The sequence below is a fragment of the Saccopteryx leptura genome, chromosome 1, assembly GCF_036850995.1.
Source record: "Saccopteryx leptura isolate mSacLep1 chromosome 1, mSacLep1_pri_phased_curated, whole genome shotgun sequence".
Classification (NCBI taxonomy): domain Eukaryota; kingdom Metazoa; phylum Chordata; class Mammalia; order Chiroptera; family Emballonuridae; genus Saccopteryx; species Saccopteryx leptura.
This window is the reverse complement of record NC_089503.1, coordinates 289,146,673-289,169,226: the sequence shown is the minus strand read 5'-3', so window position 1 is coordinate 289,169,226 and position 22,554 is coordinate 289,146,673.

Below are 22,554 nucleotides of genomic sequence, written 5' to 3'. Positions count from 1 at the left end.
AGCCTAACAGTCTGTTTTTTCAAGCTCTCCAGATGATTCTGCTGGTCCCTGAAGTATATATTGAATAGTTCACTGGTACCAACATCTGAAGCAAATGAGTCATAGCTGTGAAAAGTGCCTAACATTATATCCATGGGTAAAACTTTTAAAGACAAGAAACTAAAAGGTAAATAATCTGAGGTTGAGCATAGAAGTAAGGTTGTACCTGAACAGAAAATTCTTTCTTAATCTAGATGCCAAATGGGAAAATGTTGAATCATTTATGTGGTATCTCTTTATATATTTGTAGAATGAGAGCCAGGCTGAATTAAATTTTATGTTTCTGCCTTCATCTCAATTTTTACAATCATTTTTTTATTTTCAGTTATAATTTACATTGGCCATTGTAGTAGTTTCAGGTGTATGTCCCTGTAGTTAGACATTGCATAAATTACTGAGTGACACTTTGATAAATCTCATACCTATCTGACACCATACATAGTTATTAGTACATTATTGACTATATTCCCTATGCTGTACTTTACATCCCCATGACTATTCTGAAATATCCAATTTGTACTTCTTAATCCTGTTACCATTTCACCCATCCCCCCAACCCTCCACCCAATTACCAATGCAATGTCTGACATATAAAAACCATTAGAGAATTAGTGAATAAATATTTTTGTGGTTCAACAAAATAGAATTTTAAATTATGCTAAGCACAAAAATCTTTATTCTCTTGAATTGCTGTTTTAACACTTTATTTATTCATACTAATAACATATGATGTTATTTCCAGCTACTCAATGTTGAAAATTGGGGCAACATGAAACATCTGAAGAAAAATATACCTTAAAATCCCCTGATAAAATTACGTCAATATGTTTTCTTTCCATCTGTTTTATGAACATTTTATACATAGTAGAAATAACACATTATTTACAATCTAATTTTTTCAATTAATGTATAAATGATATTTCTCATATTGAATACTTCATAAAAATAATGTTAAAGTTTGCATACTTTTCAATTGTATGATTTTATCATATATATATTGTTTCCACTATACTTGGAAACAAGACTTTCTCTTTTATTTGGCAATTTAAATAATGCTGAAGTGAAAATCTAAATGTGTAGCATTTTGTTTGCAACTATTATTTCCTGAAAATAGATTTCTAAAATTGGAATCATTAGCTCTAAAAGTATTTCCTTTGTAAGACTATACATATATTTTGCTAAATTTGTTTACAGTAAATAAATTTCCTCATAAAGTACCAGTTTATGAGAATATATATATTACTTTATTCTTACCAGAAGGACATTTTTTTAAACTTATAAGAGCCTTGATTTTAGAACTTGGTTTGCGTGGTGTTGCCATCTGGCGTCCATAGTGCAAAATTACAAAATCGCAGGTGAAAAAGATCCTTTGAAAATTAGTATGCAAAATTAAAGTGTCAGAAAATACCACAGGACTATAAGTTTTCAAAAAGCGCTCTGTTATTTGGCTCTCTTAAAACTCTCACTAACGGTATAAAATAATTTGTAAAACTATTTCAGGTAATACTCATTTATTTATTCATTCACCTAAATTTCTGGAGCACTACTCACATGGTGTTATGAAGTAAAGATGGAGATAAATGCATGCATGACCACAGGGATAAAAACAAACTGATCTCAGGGATAAAAGCAAACTGATCATTGCTAACTTAACCAAAGCCTTTGTGTATGGAAAATAATATTTACTCATATGTGTAATTTGAATCATTCGTATTTTATAAAATACATGATATCTAATTGTGTAGGTGACTTCTAAAATGGCCTCAATCATTCTCCTCTCTTTCTGATAATCATATCATTGTGTCATCATCTTCCCAGATTTAGGAGCTGGTTTCCATGTCTCTCCATCTCTTCCCCACTCCCACAGGAAACAAACTGTTATGATATGAATCTCGTATTATATGAAGAGGTCATTGATTTTTCCAGTCAATAGCCAGTGAGCACCTGAAGCCAGCCAACAGCCATGTGAATGAGTCTGCAAGCAGATCCCAGTCAAGCCTTGAGATGAGACCCCAGCCTGATCAGTCACCTAGCTGTCCATGCCTAGCTGCTCTGCCAGAAAAGTGCACGATAAGTTGTAGGGTAAGTTATTACACAGAAATAGCTAGGTCACTAAGACAAAGAATTTGAAAACTATTTAAATGTTTAATTTAATTTCAAAGGAATTACTCAAATTAAGTCCCATACAAAATTTTATCTACAATTAAAGTGTTAGTTCAGTGAACTCTTTTGAGTACCTCAACAGTTGTTTTTTAATCATTTTTAGCAAGAGAGAGAGAGGAGAGGAGAGAGATGAGAAGCATCAAATCATATTTCTGTCACTTTAGCTGTTCATTGATTGTTTCTTGTATGTGCCTTGACTAAGAGGTTCAAGCCGAGCCAGTGACCCCTTGCTCAGCCAGCAGCCTTGGGTTTCAAGCCAGTGACTTTTGGCCTCAAGCCAGCAAATATGGGATCATTTCAACGATCTCATGCGCAAGCTGGCAACACCACACTCAAGCTGGTGAGCCCGCACTCAATCCGGTGACTTTGGGGATTTGAACCTGGGTCCTCAACAGCCCATGTTGACAAACTATCTACTGTGCCACCGCTGGTCAGGCTCTAAATGGTCTTAAGTAGCAAATATACACAAGTAAAATAATTACAAAACCTATTGCTGTTCTTATATTTAAACCTATCTTAAAATCTAACAGTAATTTTTAAACTTTACTGTTTCTTATTCTTATACATTTTTATATTTTCTAGTCTATAATTGTACTTGTACTATTCAATAGTTGCATTACTATGCCCTTTGATACTTTCTTGGGTTTGCATTAATGTCCCTAGACCAAAAAGCAAAATATTTCACAAAATAGTTTACCAAACAACTGATTTTCAGTCAGAGTTTGGAACCTGTTTGCTTCTCCCACAGTGATTTTATTTGAGTTGCTGGCCATCAAGTTAGCTCTTGTTTTACAAAAAATAGAATATTTTAAATTCTCAATTTTCATATTGGTTTTAGTTATAACCTAAAATCTTCATTACAAGTGATATATTTTAGTCCTAATTGGGTAGCTCAGTTGGTTAAAATGTCCTCCCAATACATCAAGGTTGGCAGTTCAATCCCAGGTCAGGCACATACAAGAATCAACAAATGAATGGAACAATAGATCAATGTTTCTCTCTCTCTCTCTCCTTCTCTCTCTTCCCCCTATTTCTCTTTTTCTAAAATAAATCAATCAATAAGTAAAAACAGGAAACCAATTCATTTAGATATAATACACTTAATACAATTATTAACTGATAAAACATTTTAAAAATATAATTTTAGTTCTGCTTCCAGATTACAACTCTCTATGTCTACAAACTTTTCTAAGTATAGATCATGATGTACTGTGTAAAATGTTCATTTATTTTCATTAATTACTATTATTAATACTCAGAGTGTCACAACATGCCTCCAGAAAAGCCCCTTTAAGCTGACTTCTCTGTATTTTAAATGTTGCCGTATTTGCTGATAACAAATGTTTTCTCATTTGCTGATAACAATGAGATATTCCTCGTTTAATTTAATTTTTCCCTCTTCAAAACATGAAATCTCCTAAATTCCCAAGAGTCCTAGTTATTTCTCTCTTCCATAAAAAAGCTTTTTAATAACTTCCTTTTGAACTTAAAATGGACATCCAAAATTATCTCATCAACTGGCCTCTGATCACATCTCCAATTTCATTTTCTGCCACTCTCCTCACTATCTGTAATTTCCTTTCACACTGACCTCCTTTGAGATCTCAAATGCACTAAGGTAGGTATTTGATCCTAATTCCCGTTCTTGAGGATTTTTTCAGTTTAGTGGAAGAAAGTACTGCAATTAACAACAACAAACACATAGTTATCTTTTAGTATCTCTGGCACCTAGCATAGCACACAAAACATTGGTGATGGACCTGCAATATCCAATCTGTGAAGAGCAGATTAGGATGATAAATTAAATGAAGAAATTAATGTACAAATTAAAGCACTATTGCAACTGTGTTCTAAAAAACTTCCAAATATTAGTTTTACTGGTCAAAAATATACAGGCGCATAAAATTATTGGAGATGACTGCATCACAATGTGGGACACTGCTTAATAGAAACACTGAAAAAGATGAGTTTAAGAAAATCTTTTCAGTCCTGGCCAGTTGGCTCAGTGATAGAGCATTGGACAGGCATGTAGATGTGTCGGTTTGATTCCCAGTCAGGACACACAGGAGAAGCGACTATCTGCTTCTCCATCCTTCCTCTCCTCACTTCTCTCTCTCTCTCTCTCTCCCCTCCTCCCACAACCATTGCTCGATTGGTTCAAGCAAGTTGGCCCCAGGTGCTGAGGATGGCTCTGTGGCCTCACATCAGGTGCTAAAGTAGCTTGGTTGAAAGCAGTTGAGCAATGGCCCCAGATGAGCAGAGCATCACCTGGGAGGGGGCTTGCCAGGTAGATCCCTGTCAGGGTGCATGCAGGGATCTGTCTCTGCCTCTCATTTAATTTAAAAAGAAAAAAAAGGCAAGATAATCTTTCTTGTATTTCCTCTAATGTAATCAATTCACAGACCCAAAACTCAGCTCCAGAAGTCAAGGTACATTATAAGAATTACTTCTTTTTTGCCAGTTAGATTTTAAAAGTAATGTTTGTGCATATCAGATGCACAGAGAAATATTTTGATTCAAAATAAAAAACAACATTCTAGAAGCAGTTAAAATCTGTGACTACCTTGGGAAACAATAAGGTATATTTCCCTGAGGGTGTTCAAGCATGATAGGTAACTGCTTGGCAGGGACATTACAGAGAGAAATTTATAATTTATTAGATCATTGAACTTGTAAAGATCCTATAAAACCTATGATTTTAGGATTTTGTGAAAATAGATGCTTAAAACATCATATTTCTTATTAGAGGTTCTGGATTATACTTTCTTCCTTTTGTCTTGAGATTTCATTTCTGTGTAAATACCCCCCTTAGTCATTTCTGGAAAACAGAGAAGTATATTGAAAATATGGGGAAAGGAGAATTTCTTCCAATATGATTCAAGAAAAAAGATCACTACAATTTCTACATCCTATACAATATATGAGAATTAGCTGTCAATAAAAATCATATTTGAGTAAATGTTTTCCCCCTTTTATGCAAAGTCCTTTAAAACACCTTCTTAAGTCAAGTTTATGTTGGAATTCCTCACCACCTGTGGTCTTTTGTAAGCTTGTGGGAGGTTACTGTGCAAATGATGAATGGAGAAACAATTTAATTTTCAGGGAGCAAAATGACAAGGTGTTAATGCAAAAGATTATCATTTTGAAGAGGCTCCTCTCTTACTGTGATTAGAAATGACATTAAAATAACAGGCCAGAATACACAAAAACAAAGCAGTAAGGGTAAAGGTAGGCTGAGAAGCTACCATTTGGCTGCCTGAGAGATTTAAGACCCTTTTATTTTGAAGCCACAAATCACATGAGATTCCTGTTTTTTATGTCTTGTTTTGTTTTGAATGTTAAACCATCTGTAGCACATTCTCTGTACATTGTGACACCAAGTTATAGGAGCACAATTTGTAATGAATGTGTAATAATAAGTCCAAAATAATTCTGATTTCTCCATTCTGTTTGTCTGAAATGCATCCCTACTTCTCCAACAACCTGCTTATATTTTTAATTCAGTGTGAATTTCCTCTCCTGTGATATGAGGAACCCATTGAAATTTGATTTTTTTCTTGTTTACCTGTCTCTGTTAATTTTTTTTCTAAGTGAGAGGAGTGGAGCTAGTGAGGCAGGCTCCTGCATGTGCCCCCCCCCCAAGATCTACCTGACAGACCGCATCCAGAGCCGGTGATCGGACCAACCCAACTATCCTCAGCACCCAGGGCCAATCAATGTTGGGACCAACCGAGCCAATGGCTGCAAGAGAGAAAGGGAAAGAAAAGGGGGAGAAGATGGGGGGGAACAGATTATCGCTTCTCCTATGTGCCCTAACTGGGGATCAAACCCCAGATGTCCTCATGCCAGGCTGACGCTCTATCCACTGAGCAAGCCAGCCAGAGCCTAATTGAATAAGCTTATTAAGCCTTACTTTCATCACCTATAAAATGATGATAATGGTATTATCTCAGGATTGCTATAATCATAAAGTGAGAAATATATGTGTATTAGTCAGAGTCCAGAAAGGAAAACAGAAATCTATGTATTTAATTCAGGGAATTGTTGGAGAGAGTGACAAAAGATACTAAGAAACCACCCAAGAATCAATAAGGAAAAGAAGAGTTTAACAATACCAGGAAGCTCCTCCTACCCACTAAACCAGGGATAAAAGAAGGTGGTTCTTGAAGCCAGGATTACTGGCAGAAGCTGGAACCAGGGAAGCGTTGTCCAAAACAACATAGGAATAAAGAAGAAATGTAGCTGTCACTAGATATGAAAACTGGAGTAGAAAGGGAGTAAGATTATCCTGGCATCCTCCTTTTCCCATGTTTCAACTTCCTATTACCATTTTCTATTGACAAAACCCACTTGAACTTGGAGCCTGGTTTTACCGAACATATCTTATGTATTTTCAGATTCTCTGCCTGAGCTTCATGTCACTCAGGTTCTTAATCATTTTCTTTTACACTGTTGCATCTGAAATGATCACTTAAAGACAAGGCTGCGTGTTTCTACCGTCTGAAGTCTACAACTGAACTGTCTATCTCTGAGCAGCATTTCCAGATTCTGATAAGCACCACACCACAGGATATGAGAGGTGGATTCACCAGCAGCTTATACATGCTAAAAGTGCAGGTTGCTTGTTTGCATTTGAGATGAACTAGAAACATTGAGAGACAAGAGATGGAAAGAAATTTATACATCAGTTTCCATTCCACCCCTCCCTTCCGTGTACTGTTTAGAATGATGGTGTTTCTGTAAAGCCACATTCCCCATAGTCAAGTGACCAGCTTTGTTTCTCATGGGTCAGTGGCTAGTTCAGTTATGTATCGCCTGGTTTGTGTTGCCCAACCTCCGGCACTGAGCTTCCCTTTTCCCTCACTTTCACTGCCCTGGTAAGCACTGATAGCACTTTAGTTGTACCTGGGTCTTTGTTAGGTTAATACCCTGGGAAATGCAGACTGCAGGAGTTCACTCCCTACAATGCTAAGCAGAGCAGAGGAAAAGGAAGGCACAAACATAAGCTCACATGGACCCCGAGAGGCATATACTAACCTCAAAGTCACTGCTGTCCTCACAACCCTATTTAAATCTTAAGTAACAACTTCATACTTCCACTTATAATGAAGCCCTATCTCCTGTGCCAAGAAGAGGGTTCTCCTCCTCCACAAAGAAAGACCATGCAGGTTAGCAAACTGGCTACCACCACATATGTCTGTTGGGCATAAGGATTATTTTAAGTCAATTATTATTTTTTTTTTTGTATTTTTCTGAAGTCGGAAATGGGGAGGCAGTCAGACAGACTCCCGCATGCGCCCAACCGGGATCCACCCGGCATTCCCACCAGGGGGCAATGCTCTGCCCATCTGGGCTATCGCTCTGTTGCAACCAGAGCCATTCTAGCGCCTGAGGCAGAGGCCACAGAGCCATCCTCAGCGCCCGGGCCAACTTTGTTCCAACGGAGCCTTGGCTGTAGGAGGGGAAGAGAGACAGAGAGGAAGGAGAGGGGAAGGGGTGCAGAAGCACATGGGTGCTTCTCCTGTGTACCCAGGCCAGGAATCAAACCCAGGACTCCTGCATGCCAGGCCGACACTCTATCACTGAATCAACCATCCAGGGCTAAGTCGATTATTTTTAAGAAACAGAAAACTCAGGAAGTACTTCATTCTCTTCCCCCATAATTGATTAAAATAATTAAGACAGAGGGCCTGTTCCAGGGAAAGAGCTATTATTAGAAAACTACAAAGAATATGGCCTGAGAGTAGTGGGCTGAGGGGAGGGGATTGTAAAACTTGGCACAACCTGGAGATGCATATTCTCTCTTGTCCCATTGTCTCTACCTGGTATGACAAACTTTTGTTTACCAAACATTTGTTTTTTCAGAAAGAACAAGATGGTGCATTTCTAGGCTAGCCACAGCTATTTTAAAACAGGTTTTTTTATTCATGTAACAGTTTTTACCTACAAATGTTTTCCTCCACTTTGAAGTCCCAGATCCCTGACCTCTTCACCTGAGCTCAGAATAGTATATCAGCTTTGATTGACTGACTTTGTATTTCTGTGTCTACTCCTTGTATCTACAATTAAATGTGGTTTTTCTCCCTTTAATCTCTCTCACATTAATTTAAGTCTTAGATCTTAGAAGCTACCATCTGCTTCTCCATCCCTCCGCCTCAACCTTCTCTTTTTTTTCTTTCTTTCTCTCTCCTCCTCCTGAAGCCATAGCTCCATTGGTTCAAGAGCATTGGCCCCAGGCACTGAGGATGGCTCTGTGGAGTCTCTGCCTCAGGTGCTGAAAATGGCTTGGTTGCAAGCATGGTCCCAGATGGACAGAATATCAGCCCCAGGCAGGAATTGCTGGGTGGATCCCAGTTGGGGCCCATGCGGGAGTCTGTCTCTCTATCTCCCCTACTCTCACTTGGAAATGGAGGAAAAACATCCTAGAATCTAGAGGGTAGGAGAATATTTTCTCCCCTATAACATAACACCTAATTAGTAATTTTATCTACCTCAAATATTAGGTCACCAAATAATATGCGGTAATGCACATTAGCTCTAAATGTGGTCCTTCCTAGTTTGGGAATCTGCATTGCAGTGATCCCACTAAAACTTTCTGTACAAACTGACAGTGGAAAAGAAGAAGAAAAAATATGTAACAAAAAGAGCTACAATATATTCCGTAGTGGCTCGTAAAAGACATAGTGGATATTTATCAGTTTCTACTTCCACAAATCATTCATTTCCTTCATCAGTCTAATGCCTCAATTGATTGGGATTTCTCATCTAATATAATAACCCCTTCCAGCTGGACCTTTTCTACTTTACATACAACTTTTATTTAATTGGACTATCTCCACCATGTCCTCCTTTTCCTTAGGATCTCTGGGCCATTGCTCTAATAAAAGTACTCATCGACTAATCTTGCTCGACATTTCAGGGAGCTAGAATGCAGCTGCCTTGAAGGACACCCCTTCACCATTACAGATATTCAGTCTCTGCCTCACTCCTCCATTTAAATGCCTGTTGAATCATTTAAAGTTTAGGTTTTAACTATATTTTAATAAAAAATACAATATCCCAAGAAAAAGTGAGGTCACTTGTGAGTCTTACCATCTTAGCTTCAAACAATGGGCAATGTTCAGCCTTCTTGACTTGACCTTTCCTTCATCTCTTTTTCTTATTGTAGATGAAAAGAAAGGGGGTTGTCTATGGAAAGTACCCTTACCGGGTGATCTGATCCTGAATTCCTAGCTGAGACAGTCACCGGTAGGTGGTCACTCCCCAGGCTGTAACTTCTTTGCTAAAAGACTTCTCTTTGCCTTAAGCAAGCCCTGCCCATTGTTTCTGGGCATCTCGGTTAACACACTTATGAAATGCCCTCTTTCAGAACTCTCCTTCTAATACTACTTATTCTATAATCAGATAACCATCTTTTTTCCCACATTCATTTAATATTCCTTACATTTCTTCATCTCAAAAGCATAAGAAAAACTGCAAACTGTTTTTCGTGGAAGCATTTTTCTCAATCTTTGGAGACCTTTTTTCCAGGCATATCCTCTTTTTGACTAAAATAAATTTTTATAAAAATTCTATGCAGGTTAGGATGTTTTTATGTCTATGCTACATAGAAGCACTGTAGTCTGTTTTTCAGACATGCAATATCTATTCACAGTACAGACGACCTACTTTCTATGTAATCTGATGGTCACATATTATTAGCATTTCTACATTCAACAGATCTTTCATAAATAATTTTCAGTAATTTATGATTAAATTAAATTCCCTAAGTCACTTGACAATTCAGTGGCAACAATTCAAGCATTTTGTGAAGAGATTTGACGTCTCATTTCCAAAGCAGACATAAGAGAGCATGAGGCCAGCTGCCTCTATGCTTCTTCGCTAGATGTGGTATGAATCTCAGTGAAAGGATTGAAGATAACACAGAATTATCTCTCCTGTTACAATGGAAATACGATAGCCTTTTCACTGGCCAATAGTAAAAGCACTGATCTACAGAGGAATTATATCATGTGGATGAAATTCTCATCACCAACTCTTCTGGATGGCTACAATCTTGCCTTTTAGTAGAGAGTTTCATCCTAGCCCAGGATCCTTAAAAAGCAGAGCCCTAAGGCAAATATTATGTAACAACACTAAGTGGGGGAAAGTGATGAAATCCAAAGAACCAAAAATACCAGGCAAATGAAAAGGGAAACGATTAGGGAAGGAAGAACAGAAAGTAAAAAACTTTTGCAAGAAAACAATTTTTCACACATTCACATGAGCGAGCATCTCTGAGGAGCCTTTATACAAACACTGCATCTCTAACCGTCCATCAGCTTAGAGGAGGAAACTAGCAATTCATTGGCAGCATCATTCCTTGTCTCTTGTCTTTTTCTGGTGCAATTTCTCTACACAGGACCTTTATATCCCTGCATTTCAAAAGTGTTACCTGAACCTTTAGGTAACCTCAGGAAAGCCACAGCTCTGAGGCATCTGGTCAACCTGGGCCCGGGTCTGCTGTGTTTCCTCCGAGGTGGATATGATGGAGGCCATTCCAAAGTCTGATGGTTGTACAGATTTCAATAACCCAGTTTTATAACCGTGGGTACAGAATAAGCATTGTGGGGGCTGCTCTGGCTAGAAAGTGGAGCAAGATCCAGGTGAGACAGATCGGGCTCACAGATCAGGGAGAGCACATAACCCAGGGCCAGTATGCAGCTCAGACATTAAAATGCTTTAACTTTTATGTGAGAAACTCCCCAAACTTTCTAGGATTAACTTCATTCTCCTATTAACAAAGATCTAAGATTGACAAGAAGATATATAAGCTTTAACTGAAAAAGCCAGAAAATAAAAGCAGTTAATTTCAAAATAAGCAGAAGAGAGAAAACAATAAAGAAAAAAGATGAGAAAAATACTATAAAAAATGGACAAATAAAAAAATTAATGAATCAAAAAGCTGATTCATCATTTGGGAGCTTATTCTACCTCAAAAAAGTTCAGGCCCAGATTATTTCTCTGCTAAAATTGACCAAACCTTTAAGGAATGGATATACAAAATCTACCAAAAAATAAATAAAAAAAAAAGATATTCAAAAATATCTTAAATGAATTTATTAGGCCAGTATTCCTCCAACAGCTTAAATTGAAATGGGCCCTAAAAAATAAAAATAATATCAGACCAATACCCCTCAAAAATATAAACACAAAAATTTTTAAGAAAACATTATCCAGACAAATCTGGTAATAGATTTTTTTAATGACAATATATGTTGACCAAGAGTGATTTATAAAAAAGTTTGTTTTGTTTAATATTCAAAAACCCAGTTGATGCATTTACCATATTAAGTGACTAAAAAACTACAGCATTATCTCAATAGATGCAGAAAAACTGTATAACAAACTTCTACTACCACTTGTAATAAAATTAAATAATCTAAAATAGAAGGTAACTTTCTCAACTTGATAAAAATAATACCTTAAAAAAAGAGAGAAAACCTGATAGCAGACATCATGAATGTTAATAGAAAACTAAGTACTTTTGTTTCTAAGGTTGGGAACAAGGCAAAGATGCCTACTATCCTGATGGGTCTTCAACAACATTGTGCCAGAGGTTCTATCAGTGCAAGAAAGCAAGAGAAAAACTGATGAAATGAAATAGCTCAACTTTCTATCTTCTCATAAGACAGGATTGTTTATGTAAAAAAGAAAAATCCTAAGGGATCTACATTATTTTCAACTATTGGAAAGAAAGAAATAAAATAACTTTAATTTACAAAAAAGCCTACAAATTTATTTCTATAAATTAACAAATAATTTGATAATATGTTTAATGCCATTTATAATAGCTTCAAGAATAATAAATTTAACAAAAAAATTATAACAGAAACAGTCGAGAGAGAGAGATACAGATAAGAACAAACAGGAAGGGAAAGTGATGAGAAACATCAATTCTTCATTGTGGCACCTTAGTTGTTCATTGATTGCTTTCTCATATGTGCATTGATGGGGTGAGGGGGAGATACAGCAGAGCAAATGACCAATTGCTCAAGCTGGAAACCTTGGGCTTCATGCCAGTAACCTTTGAGTTCAAGCCAGCAACCATGGGGTCTTGTCTATGATCCCACACTCAAGCCAGCGACTCCACGCTCAAGTTGTATTAGCTCGTGCTCAAGCTGGCGACTTCGAGGTTTTAACCTGGGTCCTTCGCGTCCGAGTCCAATGCTCTATCCACTGCACCACCACCTGGTCATACCAACATTTTTATAATATCAATATACTGGCTTGACCAGGCAGTGGAGCAGTGGATAGAGCGTCAGACTAGGATGTGGAGGACCCAGGTTCGAGACCCCGAGGTCACCAGCTTAAGCACGGACTCATCTGGTTTGAGAAAAAGCTCACCAGCTTTGACCCAAGGTCGCTGGCTTCAGCAAGGGGTTACTTGGTCTGCTGAAGGCCTGTGGTCAAAGCACATATGAGAAAGCAATCAATGAACAACTAAGGTGTCCCAACGAAAAACTGAAGATTGATGTTTCTCATCTCTCTCCGTTTCTGTCTGTCCGTACCTATCCCTCTGACTCTCTCTCTCTCTGTCTCTGTAAAAAAAAAACAAAAAAAACAAAAATAACACAATATACTGAAGTGCACCACTTTGCTGAGAAAAATTAAACTCCTAACTAAATTGAAAGATAAACCATGTTCATGAATTCTAACACTCATTATTATTAAGATGTCAATTCTTTTAAATTAATCTACATATTTAATGAAATTTTAATCAGGAAGTTTTGAAGAAATTTTGAGAAAACCAAAGAAAACGAAATAACCAAAATACTTTTTCTTAACAAATCATCACATGTTATTTTTTTAAATCATTGCTAACTGACTGAATGTAGTAGGTATTATTCCTTTTAAGTACCAAGAGGAAGCTTCATCATTTTCTTCTTCTTTTAATTATATTCACTAGAATGACAGTAAATAAAATTATATAGGTTTCAGATATACAATTCCATAATACATCATCTGTATTTTGCATTGTGTACCCATCACCCAAGTCAAATCTCCATTCATCATCACACCCTCCACTGGATATCTATATGGAATAACAGTGAACCCCCACCCTTTTCTCACTCTCACAAAAATTAAGTTTAAACATGCATCATCTAAGCATATAAATTAAAACTATAAAACTCTTAGAGGCAAACACACAGGAATCACTGTGATTTTGATATAAGCAAAGATTTCTTAGATAGATCAGTAAAAGAAAAAACTGATATATTAAGCTTCATCAAAAAATTAAAACTTCTTCTTGAAAGACACCATTAAGAAAATGAAAAGGCACCACAAAGATTGGGAGATATTATTTGTAATACATATATCTAACAAAGGATGTGTATCCAAATTATATAAAACTCTCCTACAACTCTACAGGAAGAAGAGAGAAAACCAACTTTAAAAAGTGAACAAAAATTGGATACTTCACAGATACACGAATGGTAATAAACACAGAAAAGATACTCAATGTCAATTTCTTCAGGGAAATGCAAATTTAAAACTGCAATGAGATACCACTACATACCCACTATTATGGCTAAAATTAAAAAGACTGACAATAACAAGCTTTGGCAATAACATGATGAAATGGAACTCTCATATGTTGCCACTGGCAAAGTAAAGTGATACAGCCACATTGAAACACTTTCTAGAAGTCTCCTACTCCACACTTTTGGGTATTTATAAAAGCAATGGAAACACATGTCTACACAGTTACTTGCATATCAATATTCATGACAGGTTTATTCAAAATAGTGAAAATCAGAAACACATCAATTGTCCATAATGAATAGACAAACACAGTGTGGTGTTTCTTTACAATGGAGTACAACTCAGTAACAAATAGAATGAACAGCTGACACAAGAAAAACATAAATTAATTTTTTTTTAAATATGCTGAGAAAAAGGAGGCCAGACACAAAAAAGTACTTCAGCTGTGAAATTTTAGAATAAGCAAAACTAAGTTATAGTGACAGAAGGAGTATCACTTGTGGCCTGAGTCCAGATGGGGGCAGAAGGAGAGAAAGAACATTAGAGATGATGAAAACAGTCTGTATCTTGATTTGATGGTGTTTAAGATGTGTGTGCATTTGTTAAAAAGTCACTGACCTCATGATTTAAATGAATGCATTTTATTGCATGCAAAGTATAACACAATAAAGTTAATTTTTTAAGTGAACGTCAAGAAAGGGTGAAGAATTGTTCTAGATTAAAGGAAGCTAAGGAACATCAGGACTAAATACTCTGCATGTTCCTGAATATGGAGGAACAACACCTATATATAACATTGAGACAGTTGACAAAATTTAAATGTGGACTGTAGATGAAAGTATAGTGCTGTACCAATGCTAAATTTCCTGATCTTGATCATTGTGCTATGGTTATAAAAAGACTACGTCATTGTTCTCAAAAAATATTTACATAATGTTCCCAATTTACTATCAAATGAATTGGCAAGGGAAGAGAGAGAGGGGGGGGAATAAAGTGCAGAGTAAAATATAAATAATAACTATGGATAAAGCTTATATGAGAGTTCCTTATACTATTTTTTCACTTACTCAATAGGTTTGGCATGACAGCAAAATGTATGTTTAACAATGAGAGGTAAGCATCTATAATGGGGGAAAATAATTATTTATTTAGTTCTTAATTGTGTTCTCTCTCAAAGCCAAAGGATATTGAAATGATTTACCCTAAAAATAAGGAAAAGGCCCAAGTATTTATGAGTTTTCTCATTGGTTCTGTGGTAGTTTTGTTATAGTTCAGAGAAAAAGAAAAAGAATACTTCCACAGGCCTATTAAGGGGGGAGGGTAACAGTTCTCCAAAGGCAAAATCTCCCCCTCTTCTCTGAGAAGGCCGGTGACATCTGTTCTCTCAAATCATTACCCAAAACAGCATTTTCTTCTCCTCCAGATCACCTCTGTTTCTAAGGGGAGAAAGTCCTGCAGTCAAAACATTACTTTGTTAAGAAATCCATAGTGTTATGGGAAACACACTAAAAATGACAAAATTCCACTTTACGCTTCCCTCCTAGTGCATTTTAAAAGTAGAGGGAATGTGTTCTTCTCACAAATACAATTGTAGGTTTTAGAGCAGGGGTCCCCAAACTTTTAACACAGGGGGCCAGTTCACTGTCCCTCAGACTGTTGGAGGGCTGGACTATAAAAAAAACTATGAACAAATTCCTATGCATACTGCACATATCTTATTTTAAAGTAAAAAAACAAAACGGGAACAAATACAATATTTAAAATAAAGAACAAGTAAATTTAAATCAACAAACTGACCAATATTTCAATGGGAACTATGCTCCTCTCACTGACCACCAATGAAAGAAGAGGTACCCTTCCAGAAGTGCGGTGGGGGCCGGATAAATGGCCTCAGGGGGCCGCATGTGGCCCGCGGGCCGTAGTTTGGGGACCCCTGTTTTAGGGCAATCAATAGTTTTTATTTTCATTGAGGTTAAAAATGCACAGTGTCATCTCCCAGAGGTCATACTCATTATTTTAGGATTATTGTAAAACAGAAAATGTGTAGTCAACTGTTTAATTCTGAAGCTTATAATAACATACATCATAATTTTTTAAGTCAGTTGCCTACAGATCAGGAATATGCAAATGTTAATCATAACTTTGTTACTAAAAGATTGTCTTTGGCTCATAACCCATCAAATATAATCTCACTCTGCCTCTTAATTAGATCCACAATCTTCCATTTTATACCACACTGGAAATTTTTGATCAGAAGGCAATATTACCTTGCAATATTGCTATAGTACTATGATAAAGTAAGCATATTTTCTTATGCTAATTTTCTCAATAGTAGTGAGAGATTAAAAAGAGAAGAACTGAATTTCTAGGTTACAGAAAACAAAGTTTCATGTGTATATATACTCTATAGAAAAAAAGCAGAATTAGAATATAGGCAGAAATGAGGTTTTTAAGTCAATAAATTTATTTATTTATTTATTTTTCTCCAAAGCCCATGGCTAATCATTAGCGAAAACATAACAATTCACTGAAAAATATCTAAAAGTAGTGCTTCTATTTCAGTAAAGTAGTAGAATGGATGTCAGAAATTTTTCTCTAAAAACAATAAAAAATGCTGAATACAAAAAAATTTAAACCTTCTTGACTAAACTTGTGAACAGGCAGGCAGGAAGCACATTCACATTCAGGCTGAGGGTTAAAGGTGGGAACCCAGAAGGGGAAGTAGAGAACTGCAGCCAGCTGTCCCGAAACTGGCACAGGGGACTGAATAAGGGATCTTACCCACCATCCTACATAGAGGACAAGCTACAGAGCCCTGGGATGCCAAAGGGATATGTCTCAGTATAAACACCCTACAACTGTCTGGAACCCTAGATTTAAGCAGAAAAACAAAAGAATAATCCTCCCTAAGAATCCAAAATCATAAATCATCCCTCGTATATTTTGCATTTTCTGTGTTATTGAAGAATATTAAATCGCCTATAGGAAAAAAAGGAAAACAAATAAGATAAATGAAACTGAACCACCTGTGAGGCATAGGCAGAGCACAGAAGATATGCTAGATTGGATAAGTAACCAGGAGATAACATGTCAGAGATTCCGTAAGTAGAGCTCATGTGTGCTGAACATAGGAAAGGAAGACAGAACTAAGTAAACGTTAAATTTCATACACAAAATATACATGATGCACACAGACACTCAACATTCATGAGGTTGTAAGTTCGCCATCTACTGGCAACACTTATTCAGGCCCTTTGCCCAAGAAACACAGATAAAATCCGGAGGTGCTATTGAGGTTAACCGGAAACCTGCAGCTGTGGCCGGCTACCAGGCTCCTGCACCTCCCCTGTACAGAAGAGGTGAGTGCTGGCCACAAGAGCCTTCTTCACGTTCCTCAAACCTCAAGCCTGGGTCTAGAAACCACATCATCATTGCAAAGGGTAGTACAGCAGGAAGTCAGGCCATGTGAAGATTCAACCTAGAATTCAAGTGATCCTTTCAAATACTTGCAGCTTATCTTTAGTGTGAGAACCTATCTCAACCCACGATGTGTGATAAGCTATCCCATTTCTTTCCCTTTGCAGAGGGTGATGTGTTTTAAACTGAGTTAGTTAAGGCCCTGGCTGGTTGGCTCAGTGGTAGAGCATCGGCCTGGCGTGCAGAAGTCCCAGGTTCGATTCCCGGCCGGGGCACACAGGAGAAGCGCTCATCTGCTTCTCCACCCCTCCCCCTCGCCTTCCTCTCTGTCTCTCTCTTCCCCTCCCGCAGCGGAGGCTCCACTGGAGCAAAGATGGCCCCGGGCGCTGGGGATGACTCCTCCGCCTCTGCCCCAGGCGCTAGAGTGGCTCTGGTCGCAACAGAGCAACGCCCCGGAGGGGCAGAGCATGGCCCCCTGGTGGGCAGAGCGTTGCCCCCTAGTGGGCGTGCCGGGTGGATCCCGGTCGGACGCATGCGGGAGTCTGTCTGACCGTCTCTCCCTGTTTCCGGCTTCAGAAAAATACAGAAAAAAATAAATAAAAAAAAAAACAATTATAATAATAAAAAAAATAATAAATAAACTGAGTTAGTTAACCATGCAATTTGCGCACCTTACTATGACCCATGATTCTTGCTGCTCTGTGATCTCTGAGCGTTTGCCTGGTATGTATTCTCAGGCTATGATTATGCAAGGCAATTTCCCGTGTGACATCTTGTGTAGGTTTGTAGCCCAGAACTACACAATTAACAGGGCCCAAATTTAGAACTAAAAGTTGCCCAGACTCATAGCTCCACAAGACATCCAAGAAAAACAAGTATTGTCTTGAGAAAGTCACCCTCTTATCAGTTCTCAAATAATTTTCACAGCAGCTCAAAAAGAAAATAGAAATCACTAAACACTATGAAGAAAATGACATCGTGAACAAAAACCAGCAGAAACAATAGATTAGACCCACAAAATTTCAAATAATAGCACTATCATATTCCAAGTACAAAATAAGTATGTTTATTAAGAAAATAAAAAAATAAAACATAGCTTGAAAAAATGAGTAACTAGCAAGATTTGAAAACATAAAACAAAATTCCTATAAATAAAAATATGACAGTTTAGATTTCTAAAAAATTATTGAAGAGTTTACTTGCAGATTATATCTTAATGTAAATCCAAGAGTTTACAAAATACTACACTTCTAAATAGGACTACAGTGAAAGTGTATGTGTGTACTCACATATATTTATATTTATAAATAATATATAAACATATATATGTAAACTAATAAAATAAAAAAGGAGTTTCAAATAAATTTTTGGGATACTCAAAATACTCATTTGTGCTTATGAGAGCATTCATTTTGACTAAATCAGGATGATTCAATAATTTCATATTACCTTATGATTTTGTTTAATTATGTGTACTCCATAAACAATTCTTCTGAGCTTGTTTAGCATCAGAATTTTATTATTAATAAATGTATGATACTTCTCTCCCTTTTTAACTAAGTTCCTGAAAAACTTTCTTTCTAATCATTCTACTTATTCTTACCAATAACCTATAATACTTGAAAATGAGTTAAACTTGTTCGAAATGACAGAAGATACATTTTTAATTAATTAATTAATTTTTTATTCAATTAATTGTGTTTACATAAATTCTAGGGTAACACCGAATGCATCTCCCCTCCCCCATATTCCCCTCAACATCTCCCTTGCCCCCCTCCCTACAATACCCTCCCTCCTTCCCTTCAGGTTTATCCCATCCTATCATCCCCTTTCCCTCTGTCCTCTTCTTCTCTGGTTCCTTTGATCCCTCCTCTGTCTCAATTTTGTTCCTCAATTCTTATTATTCCTTGGATTCCTCAAATGAGTGAGGTCCTATGATCTTTTTCTTTTTTGCCTGGCTTATTTCACTCGACATAATAGTTTCCAGGTCTCTCCATATTGTTGCAAAAGGTAATATTTCCTTCTTTTTCATAGCCCCATAGTATTTCATTGTGTATATAATATAAGAATATTGATTAAGTAAATGTTACTTGCAGACACAATAAAAATCACCAGGAGATTAATTTGTAAGAGTGGTTACACTTTTATGTTTGTCATTATTATCTCTATTTTGCAGATGGGGAAACTGAGGCCACTAGAGGTTAAGTAATTTACCAAAGGTCACCCAACTAGAAAGTGTCAGAGCTGGAATTGACTGCCAGCAGTCTGGCCTCGGGATTTCTTTAGTAACTACTAAGCCGTGTTACTCCAGGATTTCAGTTACCACCTTACTGGGAGAAATAGCTGCCTGCTCCATCCTGTATTTACCCAAAGATTAAGTACTTCATCGAAGGAAAGGCATATTTTTCTGAATGGTTTTCTTGCAGACTCTGTAGTAAGAAAGATGATTGTGAAGACCTAAACTGCATCCTCAAAGAGGTTTCTATTTTGCACAAAATAATAATCATGATAGAAAATATATATTGAATGCTTATTAAATAACAAGATCATGTTGCTATTAGCAGGCAGTCTCCTGGGAGACCCTTAACTGTATGATTTTTGCTCACTCAAAAGACACAAAATAAAGAATAGCTGAAACTCTCTTTCCTGGACCCCTCACCCCATCCTCAATATCTTCGGTCTGAGGGTATGAGACAGAATTCAAGAGAATAAGAGTGAATATAATTGTCCATGATACCAGTTCATCTTCATCATCTTCAAAAGAGATAACCATAACTTTGGCAAGTCTGTTTACATCCCATCCAGTTTTTATTTTCACTGGTAAAAAAATAACACTTTATTCTACAACAAGACCAGTGTTCTTCATAGAGTTTGCCTATAAGGTGAAATATTAAACTTCTTGTTATCTGGCATTCTATTAAGTACACCAATATATTCATCAGCCTTCCACAACTAAATTAAATCTTAAGAGCTATCAATGTTGATAGTATGAGGTTTCTCAAGATTTAGAATGCCAAGAGCTATCTGCACTACCATGCTCAGTGCAGCATTATTCACAATACCCAAGATATGGAAACAACCCAAATGTCCATCCACAGATGAATGGACTAAAAAATGTGGTCTATGCATACTTGAAGTATGATTCAGCCTTAAAAAGAAGGAAGTCTTGCCATATGCAACAACATGAATGTGCCTTGAGGAAATTACACTAAAGGAAATAAGCCAAACACAGGTCTACTACTATATGCATGATTCCAGTTACATGAGGTATTTAAAATAGTCAAACTCAGAGAACCAGAAAGTAGTATAGTGGTTATCAGGGGCAAGTAGGAGGGAAAAATAGGTACTTACTCAATTGGTGTAAAGTTTCAGTTATGAAAGACGAGTCTCAGAGATCTGCTGAACAACATAATGTTTAAAGTTAACAATATTGCATTGTGTACTTAAAAACTTGGTGAGAGGACAGATTGCCTATTAAGTGTTCTTACCACAAAAAGAAAAATGGGACATGAGGAAACTTTTGGAGGTATTACCCAATTGTGCAAGGATTTATGAGTGTGTATATGTCAAACCTCATCGAATTGTATACATTAAGTATGTACAGTTTTTTTCTATATTATTGGTACCTCAATAAACTGTTTAAAGAATAATAAAATTCAAAAATTTTTGAAATGCCTTCTAAATAAAAGAAACATTATTTGTATTTATTTTATTTTTTCTCATATATTTTACAATATACCAAATCTTATAATATTATTGATACTTTAATAATATTGATGATAATTTCTACTAATTACCATGTCTAAATGAGATTAAAATGCAAAGACCCTGTGTAAACCCTAAAGCTGAAACAAATATTTATTAATTGTTGATAACAGGATCAATTCACACCATTGTTATGCATGATAACAGAATTTATTGTATAAAATTTAATATTTTTACTTCGTGCAATTTTTTACAGGCATTACAATACAGAGTTGCACAAACATCAACATTATCACAAATCTTGCAGGTGTATTGGAGGGACTACATATTGATCACAGATCAAATATCTGAACTCAAGGCAGAATGCAAACACACACACACATTCACAGACTTAATTATCTTTACAACAGCATCCAAATAAAAGGCCTCATGCCCATAGCAGCCTAAGTCTATTTTTATTGGTAGCTTCTATATTTAAAATCAGCAACAAAGTAGAGGTGACTGATTTGTCCACAGGTCCAAAATGACCTGAATTTTCAGGGAAGCTAACATACTATCTCACCATTTGAGACCATTGAATTTTGGGAAATGTAGGGGTCTACTAATCTAAAAATTGTTCCTGGGGTCTCAGTCTCATGTTCAAGATAAACAATCCCAAATGCTTATAATATTTCTAAGAAGCATAAATTAAATTTTCCAGTAGATCTACATAACTAGCATATCTCGGAGGGCTGCTATTGTCTTTGAAGCTTCTATAGAAGAAGAAATAATGAAAAATCATGCCATCTCTCACTGAAAATTTTCTTCATACCTGGATTTTGCAAATATTCAAGATCTTTTTTTCTATGACATTGTTCTTGTCTATTAAGAGTGAGACCAGTTTCTTTTTCCATTGACAGGTTTTATTTTTGAGAGTGTCAGATTTTAAAGTCTCATTTGTCAAAAGTTGCTTTGTTAAGTTGCCATTTTGCAAAATGTAGTACTTTTGTCTGAACTTTTGTAGGATTTCATCCTGTTCATGTATTTCTTGAATATTCTGAAAAACTGAAATGAATAGAATAGATATACAAAACTGTACTCATAATGCATAAAAGTTGAAATTAAAGAGAAAAAATCTTACTTTGACAATCAATCCATTTCATTACTTTAATTAACAATTTGATATTTAGAAAGTTACACCTCAGTAAATCAACCACAGAAATGAAAACACCAAATTTCTCACTTTTAGCATCTTAACTGTAGAATAAATAAAATAAGAGACCTGAATATAATTATGATGGCAACACTTTATCATTCAGCATAGTTTCATTTTAATAGTTAGAATATTATTTAAAAATGGGTCACTCAGAAAAAATCAGTCAACATTTCGCAACACATCTTCTGAGTGTGAAAATCTGCACTAAGAAACATGAAGAAATAGCACCATTATTTTTAGAGTAAATAGAATATCCACAGGAGAAAGGTGGAAGGTCCAAATATGTCATTTTATCTGAGTGTAATATATTAGTGATTTTTCTAGAAGTATCAAGGAATTCAAATAAAAGATCAAGTTGATAAATTCAAGATTCTAACATCCATGCACTGAATGACTTTTTACTAAATTATTTTCTTCATTTTACTCTTAGAAAAATAAGAGAAAGCCAGAATTTCCGTTAAACATATATTTCTCAAAGAATGTTTATCTATGATTCACAATGATTAAAC